The sequence below is a fragment of the Pipistrellus hanaki genome, assembly GCF_964339955.1.
Source record: "Pipistrellus hanaki genome assembly, chromosome: 8".
NCBI lineage: Eukaryota > Metazoa > Chordata > Mammalia > Chiroptera > Vespertilionidae > Pipistrellus > Pipistrellus hanaki.
Window position 1 is genome coordinate 54,774,227 of NC_140510.1, and position 11,334 is coordinate 54,785,560.

Consider the following 11,334-nt stretch of genomic DNA (forward strand, 5'->3'; position numbering starts at 1 on the left):
GCCTTGCCATTTGCACCGCAAGCATGAGGGAAGCCTGTGGGGAAAGGTGAACAAACAGCAGAATAAGCAGAGTCCCCGGGGTACACGCTAGTCCCTCAGTCTCCTGGCCAGGCAGGTGGGGCCCGCCCAGGGGCACCCCGTCTCAGGACAGGAGCCCTGTCCTTGGGGAGCCTTGTTCCCTGCAGCCCACACGGCAGCCTTTCCATTTGACACTCAGCCTGGGACCTGCTGGACAGAGCGTAACAAAGAAGAAGAGGGACGTGCTGACCAACCGCTCTTGCACCCGTCCCCCGCCTCTGACAGGTTCGGGGAGCGGAGGGGGTGGCTGTGGTTGCGAAAGGTGGCGGAGGGCTCCTGTGTTCAGCTGCAGTCCCTGTGGTGGTGGATCCGGGAGCCGCCCTGTGGGGTTAAATTGTACGGAACTAAGTACTCGCGCAGATGAGGGCACGTGAAACGGATGACAGCTGAATACGGTGGGTGGGTTGAATTGCCATCAGTTTCGTGGCTCTGATTCTCTGCTGCATTCCCTGCAGATGTTGCCTCTGGGGAACATGGGCGAAGGGGGCTGTTTCTTACAACGGTATGGAAATCTGTGATTATCTCAAATTAAAAGTTTGGTTTGTTTTTTAAGAAGACTGCAGCCTATCAGAGATTTCACCTTTTCTCCAGGGAGAGCCGCCAGGGTCACAGGAAAGCAGTGGTGAGCAGGACTGAAGGAATATTCTAGATTAGCCAGTGGCCCAGGGCCTCACTTCGTGGCTGGAAGCTTGAGCTGGGCCAGGGCTCACAATACCAAAGGTGCCCCATCTCTTGGGTAGGACCTTGGGCCTGTGGCTGCACCTGATGGAGTATGACAACACTGCCACCCAACACTCAAGCTTAGCCTGGACAAGACCATGTGAGCCGGGGCCAGGGAGGGCCGGGGAGGGCCGGGGAGGGCCGGGGAGGGCCGGAGAGGGCTGGGGAGGGCTGGGGAGGGCCGAGGAGAGGGGACAGTGACTCAGGACCTGCTCTCCACAGCCCAGTGGTCCTCCCCATACCCTGTCAGCACCACCCAGACTGCATCTGAAGGCCCAGCTCCACCTGAGAACCAAGCTTCCTTATACTTGACAAACATGGTCTAGGGCCGCCTCCACATTGTCCGGTGCGGGTTGCCAAGGGGGAGCTCAGACCCACTGCCTTCCTTGGTTTGCAGAGACTGAAATTGTAACGGAGTGAGTGAGACTTGCCCAGCTATGTTGATACTATATTTCCTTCTGGGTTGGGAAGTCGAGGGAACCTCCCAGTAAATATGGGTTGGCCAAGCCACAAGCTCTTAAAAGCCAATTTTAGACCTTTGCCAAACCCCTAAATTCCATGGAAGAGTTGATTCCTATTAAATTCACATAAAGTCATACCACGTGTGAAGGGGCTTTCTGACCTATGTCCTCCTCCAGTGGGCATCGTGTGTCCAGACAGCAAGGCAGTGTGAGCCCGAGGGCCTGGAGACAGCCCTTGCCTGTCCCCGAGGGAGCAGCCTCCAGGACCTGCCCCAGGACCCAGGCCTCAGTTTCCCCGCCTGCAGCAGAGGGGAGGTGCTCAGCTCCAGGCCTGGTGCATAGGGAGTTCGCAGAGAACGACAGCTCCCCGGGGCCCCTGCGGGTTCGTGTGTGAATTTCCGCTGAGAAGTTGCTCACAGTGTGGAACCCCACACGCTTGTCTCTTTTCGGCGGCACTGAACACCGTGAGCACCGCTGCTGTGCTGACCAGGGGCCGTGGGAACGGCAGCCAGTGGGACAAGCCCAGGCCGAGCTGCTGCGATGCCTGCTCCACGGGCTGGTCGCATGCCGCCCGAGTGGCCCACGTGGGTGATATCAAAGGAGGTGGCTCCACAGGACAAAGGGACAGTCCCAGACCTCCGACGGGCACCTGTCCTGCAGTGTCACTGGCCAGACGCCGAAGGACAGGATGGGGGTTGTGTCTTCCTTACTCCTCTGTCACAAATGTGGCAAGCGCACTCAAAGTGGCCTAGGTCTGTGAGTTCCGGAAGGTTCCCCTGGGCCAGGTGCTGCCCTCCGCCCTCGCTCACAGCTGCTTCTCTGTGCAGCTGTTGGCCTCAGGGCATCCCTGCCCTGAAGCCCTGACATTCACCTCGAGGCTTCATGCTTCTGGCTCCCTTCCGGCCCACTTTCTGGAGGGTCACTCCTTGGCCAGTCCCGCGGCGGTGGAGGTGGGTGAGGAGGAGGAGGGCGCCCTCCGGTACCACCTAAGAGGGAAGGGCAGAGAGAAGGGTGGGCTGCTTCCCAAAGAGCAGAGAACACAATTCCCAGAAGGAAGGACTGCCGAGTGAAAAGTAAACACAGGGATGCGTCCTACATGCCAGACAGGAAGATCCTATGGCACCACCATTGGAGGCATGCAGATGGCCAGGAGCACATGCAGAGAGGCCCTCAGGAAAATGCCAATCGCAGCCACGGTGAGATGCCACTGCACGGGTAGGGGATCGCTGGATGCCATCAGCTGGGGAGGAGGTGGAGAAACTGCAGCCCTCATTCTGCTGGTGGGGATCAAAGTGGTGCAGCTGCCGTGGAAAACATTGGGTGGTTCCACGTGGGCATTGCTCATCCATAGGAAGGACAACAGCAGGCCGCACTTAATGTAGTCGATGGGCTCTTGAAAACTGCGACAGTAAGTGAAACAAAGCACACAAAGCCAATTTTACTAGAGGTTAGTTGATAGAAACAGAATTAAGTTCCTAGATATATAGAAATGTCACAAAAACAACATCAAACTTCTAAATAAAGGCCCCAAACACTTCTAATGTTAAACATTGAAATCAACGTAAGCTGCACGTAATTTAAGAAAGATTAATAAAGTTAAATAGCTCAGCCGATGTGGCTCAATGGTCGAGCATTGACCTATGAACCAGAGGTCACAGTTGATTCCCTGTCAGGGTGCTTGCCTGGATTATGGGCTCTATTCCTAGTGGGAGGCATGCAAGAGGCAGTCGATGGTTGATTCTCTCTCATCATTGTTGTTTCTATCTCTCCCTCTCCCTTCCTCTTTGAAATCAATAAAAATATATTAAAACAACAACAACAACAACAACGAGTAAGATAATGATTTTCCAACCCATTCCCTTCAGCTCAGGGCATAAAGGTGGGGCCCCCAGGAGCACCCAGACCCCCGAAGATGGAGACAGTGTAGACAGCACATCCTCTCACGTGACATCCCTGTGATGTGAGAGGATCCCGGAGTCCCTGGAGGAAACCTGGGAGACTGTGTTCATAGACAGTGGCCCCTTGGGAATTGATTTTTTTTTCTTACTAGCGTTATAATGAAATGTTGGTGAACAAAGTGACATTATTTGAGGATTTGCTGTAAAGTATTGATTCTTGATATAATGTGATGAACCCTGAAAACAATTCATTGAAAGTAACAAAAGCCACACAGTGTACAATTCCATTTACGAGAAGTGTGCAGAAGAGGCAAATGCACAGAGACAGAAAGGAGTAGTGTCTGCGGAGTTGGGGAGATGATGGAAGGTTGGGGAGATGGCTAAGGTGCAGGGCTTCCTTTGGAGGTGTGAGAATGTTCTGAACAGATTGTGGTAATGGTTGCACAGCTCTGTAAATGAACTAAAGGTCGTTGAATTGTGAATGGTAAATGGGTGAATTAGCTATGCAATCTTTAATAATAAAAGTGTAATATGCTAATTAGACCAGACGTCCTTCTGGATGACCATCCGGATGAAGTCAGGGCTGAGGGAAAGCCCGGGTTCCGGGTTCCGGGTGTCAGAAGGACGTCTTCTGTTAACAAAAACAAAAGAAAACTATACCTGGGTTCGATGCTTGCTGACCACCTTAAGTCCCAGTCACAGCTGAGGTCTTCAAAAAAAAAAAAGTATATATATATTTATAATTAATTTTTTACAGAGAAGAAGGGAGAGGAATAGAGAGTTAGAAAGATCGATGAGAGAGAAACATTGATCAGCTGCCTCCTGCACACCCCCTACTGGGGATGTGCCTGCAACCAAGGTACATGCCCTTGACTGGAATCGAACCTGGAGGGTTAGGACTCAGTGTGCCCTTGAGTCCGCAGGCCGATACTCTAGCCACTGAGGCAAACTGGTTAGGGCCACAGCTGAGGTCTTGCTGGGGGTTCTAGTTCTTCTCAGAGGCTCTGGGCAGTGGACACCAAGGGAGCTCTCTCCTCGGATTTTGTGATTTCTGTTCTTTGCTTGGCCCCACAGCCTGAGAGGTAGAACATGCCCTGATGGGGACAGGAGAGTGTCCTCTGGCACCAGGCAGACGCTCACTGGTGGTGATGACACATTCCCTAATGGCACATTCACTCCAGGCAGAGCCGTGTGCTTAGGTGGAAGCCCCTCCCCCTGGCAGAGACGGTACAGGGCAGGAGGACATGCGCCCCTTCTCCAGAACTTGGCCTTGGCCTTGTGTATTTGTGGGGGTGAGGGACTGGATACCTGGGTTTGGACAATGGGTGGGATATGTCGTAGGGCAGAAAGCTGGGCAGCTGAAGGGAGTTGTCCCCTTGGGTCCTCTCCCCAGAGACAAAGGGAACACCAGAGCAGTGAGCCAGAATCAGGACAGACGACAGAAGTGATAAGAACTCTGGTGTGGACTGCAAACGTCCTGTGATAACTCGGCCTCTCAAGCTCTGGGTTGGGCTCTGTGTCCCAGAAGGAGTCGGAGTCAGGCTGGAAGGTCTCCCCTGGGTGGGCCTCGAGGCACCAGGTGAACTGGACCCTCAGCTCCTGGAGGATCCGCAGTGGGTGTGCTGCAGGTGCTCAGGAATGGTCCCAGCCTGGGCCACCGTGGTGATGGGGGCAGATCCCAAGCCAGAGGGAGGACACCTGTGCTGGAGATCGGAGGGTTAGGACTCAGTGTGCCCTAATGGCCGGTGCCCGCTGCTGGGCCACCTCAGGGGCCACGTGTCCTCTCTGAGCCCCTTCTCTCATCAGAGGAGAGAGAGCCCAGTCCCAGGAGACCAGATAATGCCTTGTAAACCAGAGCAGGGCGTCTTCAGCCCTAAGGGTGGCCCCAGCCCGCCCTCCCCTGCCTACCTGCTCTTGCCCATCCAGCCAGTCACTGTGAGGCTCTAGAGCCTTGAGACCTGAGTCCCCAGCCAAGACCAGACTTAGAGCAGCTCAGGCCGGGCTTTGTGTTCCCGCAGCTCAGGTTTCTCTGGCAGCTTCATCCTCCCAAGCATGCCCTCCTCCAGACTCCTCCCGCCCAGCCTGCTGCGGGTCACTGCAGGTCACTGTCTTAGCGGAGGAGCTGGAGGTGCATTGGATCCGCTGCTGATGGCCAGCTCAGATAACACCCGTGGGCGCTGCTCGCTGCTCCGGCAGAGCCCTATCTGCTCATCGAGACCTCCCTCCTCAGTCCCTCGCCCCCACTGCCACGGATGCCAGGCCCATTGTCCCAGCTGGCAGCCCCAGGAGAAAGGAAATTGGTCTTGATCCTTACAGGCCGAGTGGCTATCCCCGCACTGACAGGGGCATCTCGGCAAGTGAGGACCGAATGCCCCTCTGGGGCAAGTGTCTAGGGGCTGTCACACTGGTCACCTCAGATTGTCTCATCCCCAAGAGGTCCGAGAGCGTCAGTGACCTGTATCATGGCAAAGCCTGGGACCCAGGCCTCCAAGTCCAGCCTGCAGCCTTGGGGCCCATGGGTACAAAGATGCACGAATCCATGGATTCACAGGCCAACCCTTCCTGGCATCCAGCAGTCACCATGCATGTGGAAAGCGGATTCTTTTCGTCTACAAATTTTTTGGGAGAAAAGTGATATTACATTATTTTCTGCTAAAGAAAAATAATGTGAACAAATGAAAGGCCTGGGAAAATGCCATGCTAAAGTCTTTAACAATTAATTACAAGAGGCTGCCATGAGAGGGTGGTCACGCAGGTTAATGCAGACGCAATAGAGGCCGGAAGCCCTAATCCCCTGGCATGACCTTGGGTGTTTTTTGTTGGCTTCCTGACCTTTCGTGCCTTTTTAGTCTCCGTGATCCCTTCCTGGCTGTTATTCACCGGTGTGCTGGGCCTGGGTGTGGTCTGAGGGAGCAGGTGCTCCTGACATTCCCAGTGCTCGGCCACGCTCCTCTGTGTGACCCCCACACTTTCACTCAGGTCAGGGCTGTGCTGGGTGAGGACCCCCCCCCCCCCCCTCCACTCTGCCCCGGAGTCTCTGCCGGGAGCACGAAGAACTCAAATCAAGACTGTTTCTCTCCAGGAAAAGAGAGCTCTTAATTCACATCGCTGTGGACAGTACTAGGCATCACCTCTTTGAGGGGTACATAAGGTCTTGTACTCTGCCTTTTCCTGCTCCCTAATACATCGTTTTCTTATTACTTCATTATCTTGAGAATTTTTTAGAGGCAATATAATATTCAATCCATTCAGTGTACCATAAATTACCTATCCATTCCCCGACTGACAGGCATCCAATTTACCCCGGGAGTTGTATAATTCTGCAGTAAACCTCTTCATGCATAGCTTTTGTCCATTTTTGGAATTTTCTTTTAGAATGATTTCCCAGAAACGTTACCACGAGGTCAAATGGAACAAACAATTTTACGATTCTTGTTATGTACTGCCAAGCGTCTTTCCACACAGCCTGTCTGGTTCACGGTGCCCGGGAATGCGGGTGGGCAGGTAGAGTGGTGGGGCACGGCTGCTCAGCGCTGGGTCATGCCTGGCCGAGGGGCGCAGGAGACAGTGGAGGAGGGAGTGGGGCAGCTCAGCAGGTCTTTGGAGAAATCCAATGGAGTGAGAGTGGAGAGGCACATGTCTGATCCAGCCGGGCTCGTCCTCCAGGCTGGGGGAGGAGGGGGTCCACAGAGCCTGGAGGAGACACATGCAGACACAGATTGAACCAAAGGCCAGGCCCCCAGCGAACATCTGAGCCACTGAGATTTTATCAGGACAACCGATTGCTCAGCCACTGACCAGCCATCCAATTCCTAGGGCATATGTGGCCCCATAGAGGTGTCACCCAGGAGATACTCACTCAGACAGTCCTTTGATGGCCAGGCGTGGGGCAGTTTGAGTGCCATCATCAATAACAATAGATTCTAACCCAGCAAGAACCACGAGTTCATGCTGATATGAAAACAGAGGAATAAATGAAGGTGTGTGTGTGTGAGGGGGTCCTCCCTGCAGTGAAATTGAACTAAAGGTGTAGACGGGGTGATGGAGTTAGACATACAGCTCACAGGTTATGCCTGATTCAGATTAGGGTCTTGGGAGGTGCTGATGTGACTGGTGGGAAGTCAGTCGGAGTCTCAGACTGCAGCCTCACAAATGCCAAATGGGGAATTGACTTGATGGGAAGCTGGGGATGTGCTCACCAAGTGACTGAACAGCAGCCTCCTGGTGTGGTGCAGACGCCCATGTCCTCATCTCTGGGTGGCCCTGCCCCAGATGTGTCACCTGGATCCAACCCTGACTGTTATTCACCGGTGTGCTAGGCCTGGGTGTGGTCTGAGGGAGCAGGTGCTCCTGACATAATAACTGCCCTGCAGTGTCCAGGGCTGTCAGGTTTGGGGAAGACTGAGAGGCTGAGGAACCGCTCCAGGAAAAGGAGCCTGAAAGGCCATGTTCACCGTGTCTGTGACTCTGGGGTGGACTCTGGCCTGGCAAAGTAGCCACAGAGGGAAATATTGGTTGGGATAACTGGCAAAATAGGAATATGAAGTCTGGATTACTTACTTATGACCATTGCATTATTGTTTCATTTCCTGTTAAGCATGCTCTGTTCTTAGAAAATACACAAAGTATTTGTGTGTTTTAGGGGAAAGGACACAGTGTTGGCAGTTTACTCTCAAACAGCTCAGGGAGAAATGTATATTTATGAATATGTATATACTAGAGGCTCAGCACATGATTAAATCGTGCACATGCAGGGTCTCCTAGGCCTAGCCTGCCATCAGGGCCATGTCTGCCACCCCATGATGCCTTGTATACTCCGTGAACACTGCCGTGCCTTGAGACACTCCCAGCTTGCGCCCTTCCCCCTCGCAACACCTCCCACTGCTGCTGGCCGTGTGTACCCCAACCCCTCCCCCCACGGCAGGAGCACCTCTGCTTGCCAACTGGGGACCCTGCCCCCCACCCTGCCCCCAGCCCTGCGTGAGCCCCTCAGTTGATTGGTCATGACCCCATTCATCATGACCACAGGCCTTTTATGATATAGAGACATCTATCCATGCATCTATGTATCTGTCAAAAGATAAATCCAATGGGAGAAATGTTTACAACTGAGGAATCTGGGTAAAGGGATATAGAAATTTTTTTTGTACAACTCTTGTGAAGTAATACTATGGATAAAATCTATAAGGATATTATTGTACTTCGAAAAGAGCAAGAAATATTGGTAACAGTCATAACATGTAAAGCTTACAAGATTTTTTCCTGTGGATGGTGTGTGATCTAGATCACCAGTATTTTATAGCTGAGGTGATTTGCTGAGAACGATACAGATGATATATGGCACAGTGGGGTCTTTGCTGGAATTCTGGTCCATGATATGTTGGTAACCAGCATGGGTTACTACTAGTTCCTGCACCAAGTTCAATCTCAGTGATGCACCAAAAAGCACAGGGACAGTGGTGGATCCATCAAAATAAATACATAAATGAAGCCTTGAGATCCTCTGGGTTCTTGGGCTCCTGGTGTGAGGAGTGGAGGGAGGAATTTGGGCCTAGATTGGAGAGGGGGCAGATCCCAGCAGCGGGAAATCGGAATGTGCCCCTGTCCATTCACCCAGAGCAAATTCTCTGTCCCAAACCAACGAGAGGGTCTTCAGCTCCCAGGCGTTTTGGGGCGGACTCAGCAGACCGTCGCTCCCACAATGGCAGCTAGAGAAGAATTAGAGTTGTAAAGACTGTGGGCAGCATGGAGGTAAGAGGAGCCAGCGAACTGCAATCCTAGAGCAGGAAGGTCCCCTCGAGGTGAGCTGCTATCACCAACCATTTCTTTCTTGGGGCTCTTCTGATCCAGAGCAGAGGCTAAGGTTGGGGACAGTCCCAGGCAGACGGACTTTCCCTGGGGAAGGGTGAGTTCATGGATATTTTGCAGATTATGCGGGCTGGCATGAGAGATTAGAATCCAGAGGAGACCCAGCGTGTCGCTGTTTTCTCCCACGGCCAGACTGAGGGCGGTGGCAGAGAGGGAGTTTCCAGGCTGCAAAGGCAGAGGACCCAGTGAAGACACCAGGGACTCCCCGTGTCAGGTGTCCTGAGGGTTCATTCTACGTGTCATCGTGATTGGGTCTGAGGATGCCCAGGTGCCGATTAAACATTGTTTCGGGTGTGTCAGTGAGGGTGTTTCTGGGTGAGATTAGCATTGGAACTGAACTCTGTAGAGTGGACGGTCCTCCCCATCCACTCTGAGGGCTTGAATAAAACAAATGGCAGCAGAAGGAGGAATTGGCTCCTTTTCTTTTGGCTTCACTGCTTAATCTGGGACATCTCACCCAAGTCAATGCCTCATCATAAATCTTCTTTTATTCATATTGATTCTGTTTCTCTGGAGAACCCACACGAATACAGTCAACATCCTTCAGATGTGGAAAACATGATGGACTAGTTCTAATGCTGCAGCCCAGGCTTGAACCAGCTCAGTTCCTAATTGGGTTTAGATGATTATCTCTTTCTGCCAAAGAAAAATGGGGGGTGGAATCCGTACTGAAACAGTAACATCAACTTTAGTCTCTCCTGTTTTTGTATGTACAATGGCTGGCCAACATCCAAAACTTACATGACTATGAAATAGGAAAATATGACTGGCGTTTGAAAAGGTAGTCAATAGAAGTGGATCTATGTACCTCAGGCTCCACATACTGGAGCTAGCACACAAGGACTTGACCACTGTATATTTGTCAAAGGCAGTAGAGGAGGGATACTCTGAGTGGCTGAAAAGATGGAGATTTCAAAAAAAGGATTAGAATCTACAAAAAGTATCCAATAGACATTGTAATAAAAAATACAGCATTATAAATTAAAAACTCATTGAATAACTTTAACAGCAAGACAAGGTGTAGCAGAAGACAGGATTGGTGGACTGAAAGACCAAAGTTCAGAGAAGAGGAAAGACTAGAAAGAACAGACGTATGAATTCAAGTCAAGTGGACTCACCCACTTATACATGGAGTGCGGAGTCCCAGAAGGTGAGGTGTGGGGAGAGAATGAAGCAGGAGACGAGATCATGGCTGAGATTTTCCAAAACTGATGTCCTATTTTAATCTACCGACTCAAGAAGCTTAGTGAAACCCCATTCAGTGTGTGAGAGGAGAACAGTTATCCCAGGGGTAGCTTGGGATGGTGGGGTAAATTCAAGACTCTATAAAGTCTTGGGATGGAGACCAGTTCAAAACAGGGTCTTGTATACTGCCCAAGCATTGAGCATCCCCTTCTCTCTTCACTCTGCTCCACAGGGTTAGGCCATCACCACTGCGGAGGCCAGTCCTGAGTGAGGCCAGTGCCTGGAGGGGAGCAGTGTGTAGACCCAGGAGCTCCTCACCATGAGATGCCCCCTGCCCTCCACCCCAGCTCTTCAGAAGCAGACCCAGTTCCTGTTTGGGCTTTATCCTCTTCAGGTACCATTTCCAGCAAAGATAGAGAATATCCCGAGAGCACAATCTCTGGCAGCCCCAAGTAGAGGGTTTGTGTACAGCCTTTGTGGGACAGGGGACCCGGTCCCTGTGTGAGAACTGGACTGCAGGCGATGATAGAGGCAGCTGGCACCGTTAAACTTGGAAGTAATTAGCATTTTATTATAAAAGTGCACCGAGAGCCATTTGCAAGCTTTGACTTTTCATTGCTCAAAACTAGACAAGAATAGCTACCCAACTGTTGCTATAGATATGATCTTACCAGTACTAGATTTTATTTTTAAAAATAATTGGTTTATTGTGCTAGAAATAGTCACTGTACATATTATACACATTTTAAAAGTGGGCTTGATTTGGCTTTCATGTGCCTTACAATTAAAATTAATTTCGTTTTGCATGATGAGCTAAGTTAATTTGTTAGGCAAATAATGAGTGAATATCTCATGCTTAATAGTCCAGTGCTCTTGCTAAGTGGCACCCCTGTCCCAGAACAGGGCTCTGGAGGGCAGAGTGTTCAGGTGTGTGCCTACATGTCCCACAGTGCTAACTGGGACTGCAGTAGGCGCATGAGACCCTCCTCAGACTGTGTTCCAGAGGGCCTCTGACATGCTGGACCGGGAAGATCTGCCAGCTCTTTAGATCAGAAGTGATCAGAAGTGTCAACCCATGGTCTTTTGCCCTAATTAAAGCCCTAACAGAAATCCCCAATTTGGGG

General features: G+C 51.6%; 1 long non-coding RNA gene across 1 annotated transcript; it reads left to right on the forward strand.

Annotated features, from left to right (window-relative positions):
• The first annotated feature begins 243 nt into the window (after positions 1–243).
• On the forward strand, positions 244–869 carry LOC311626401. Its single transcript, XR_014795677.1, has 3 exons — positions 244–303; positions 632–700; positions 819–869. It is a non-coding gene; the product is annotated as an uncharacterized lncRNA (long non-coding RNA).
• Positions 870–11,334: the final 10,465 nt, after the last annotated feature.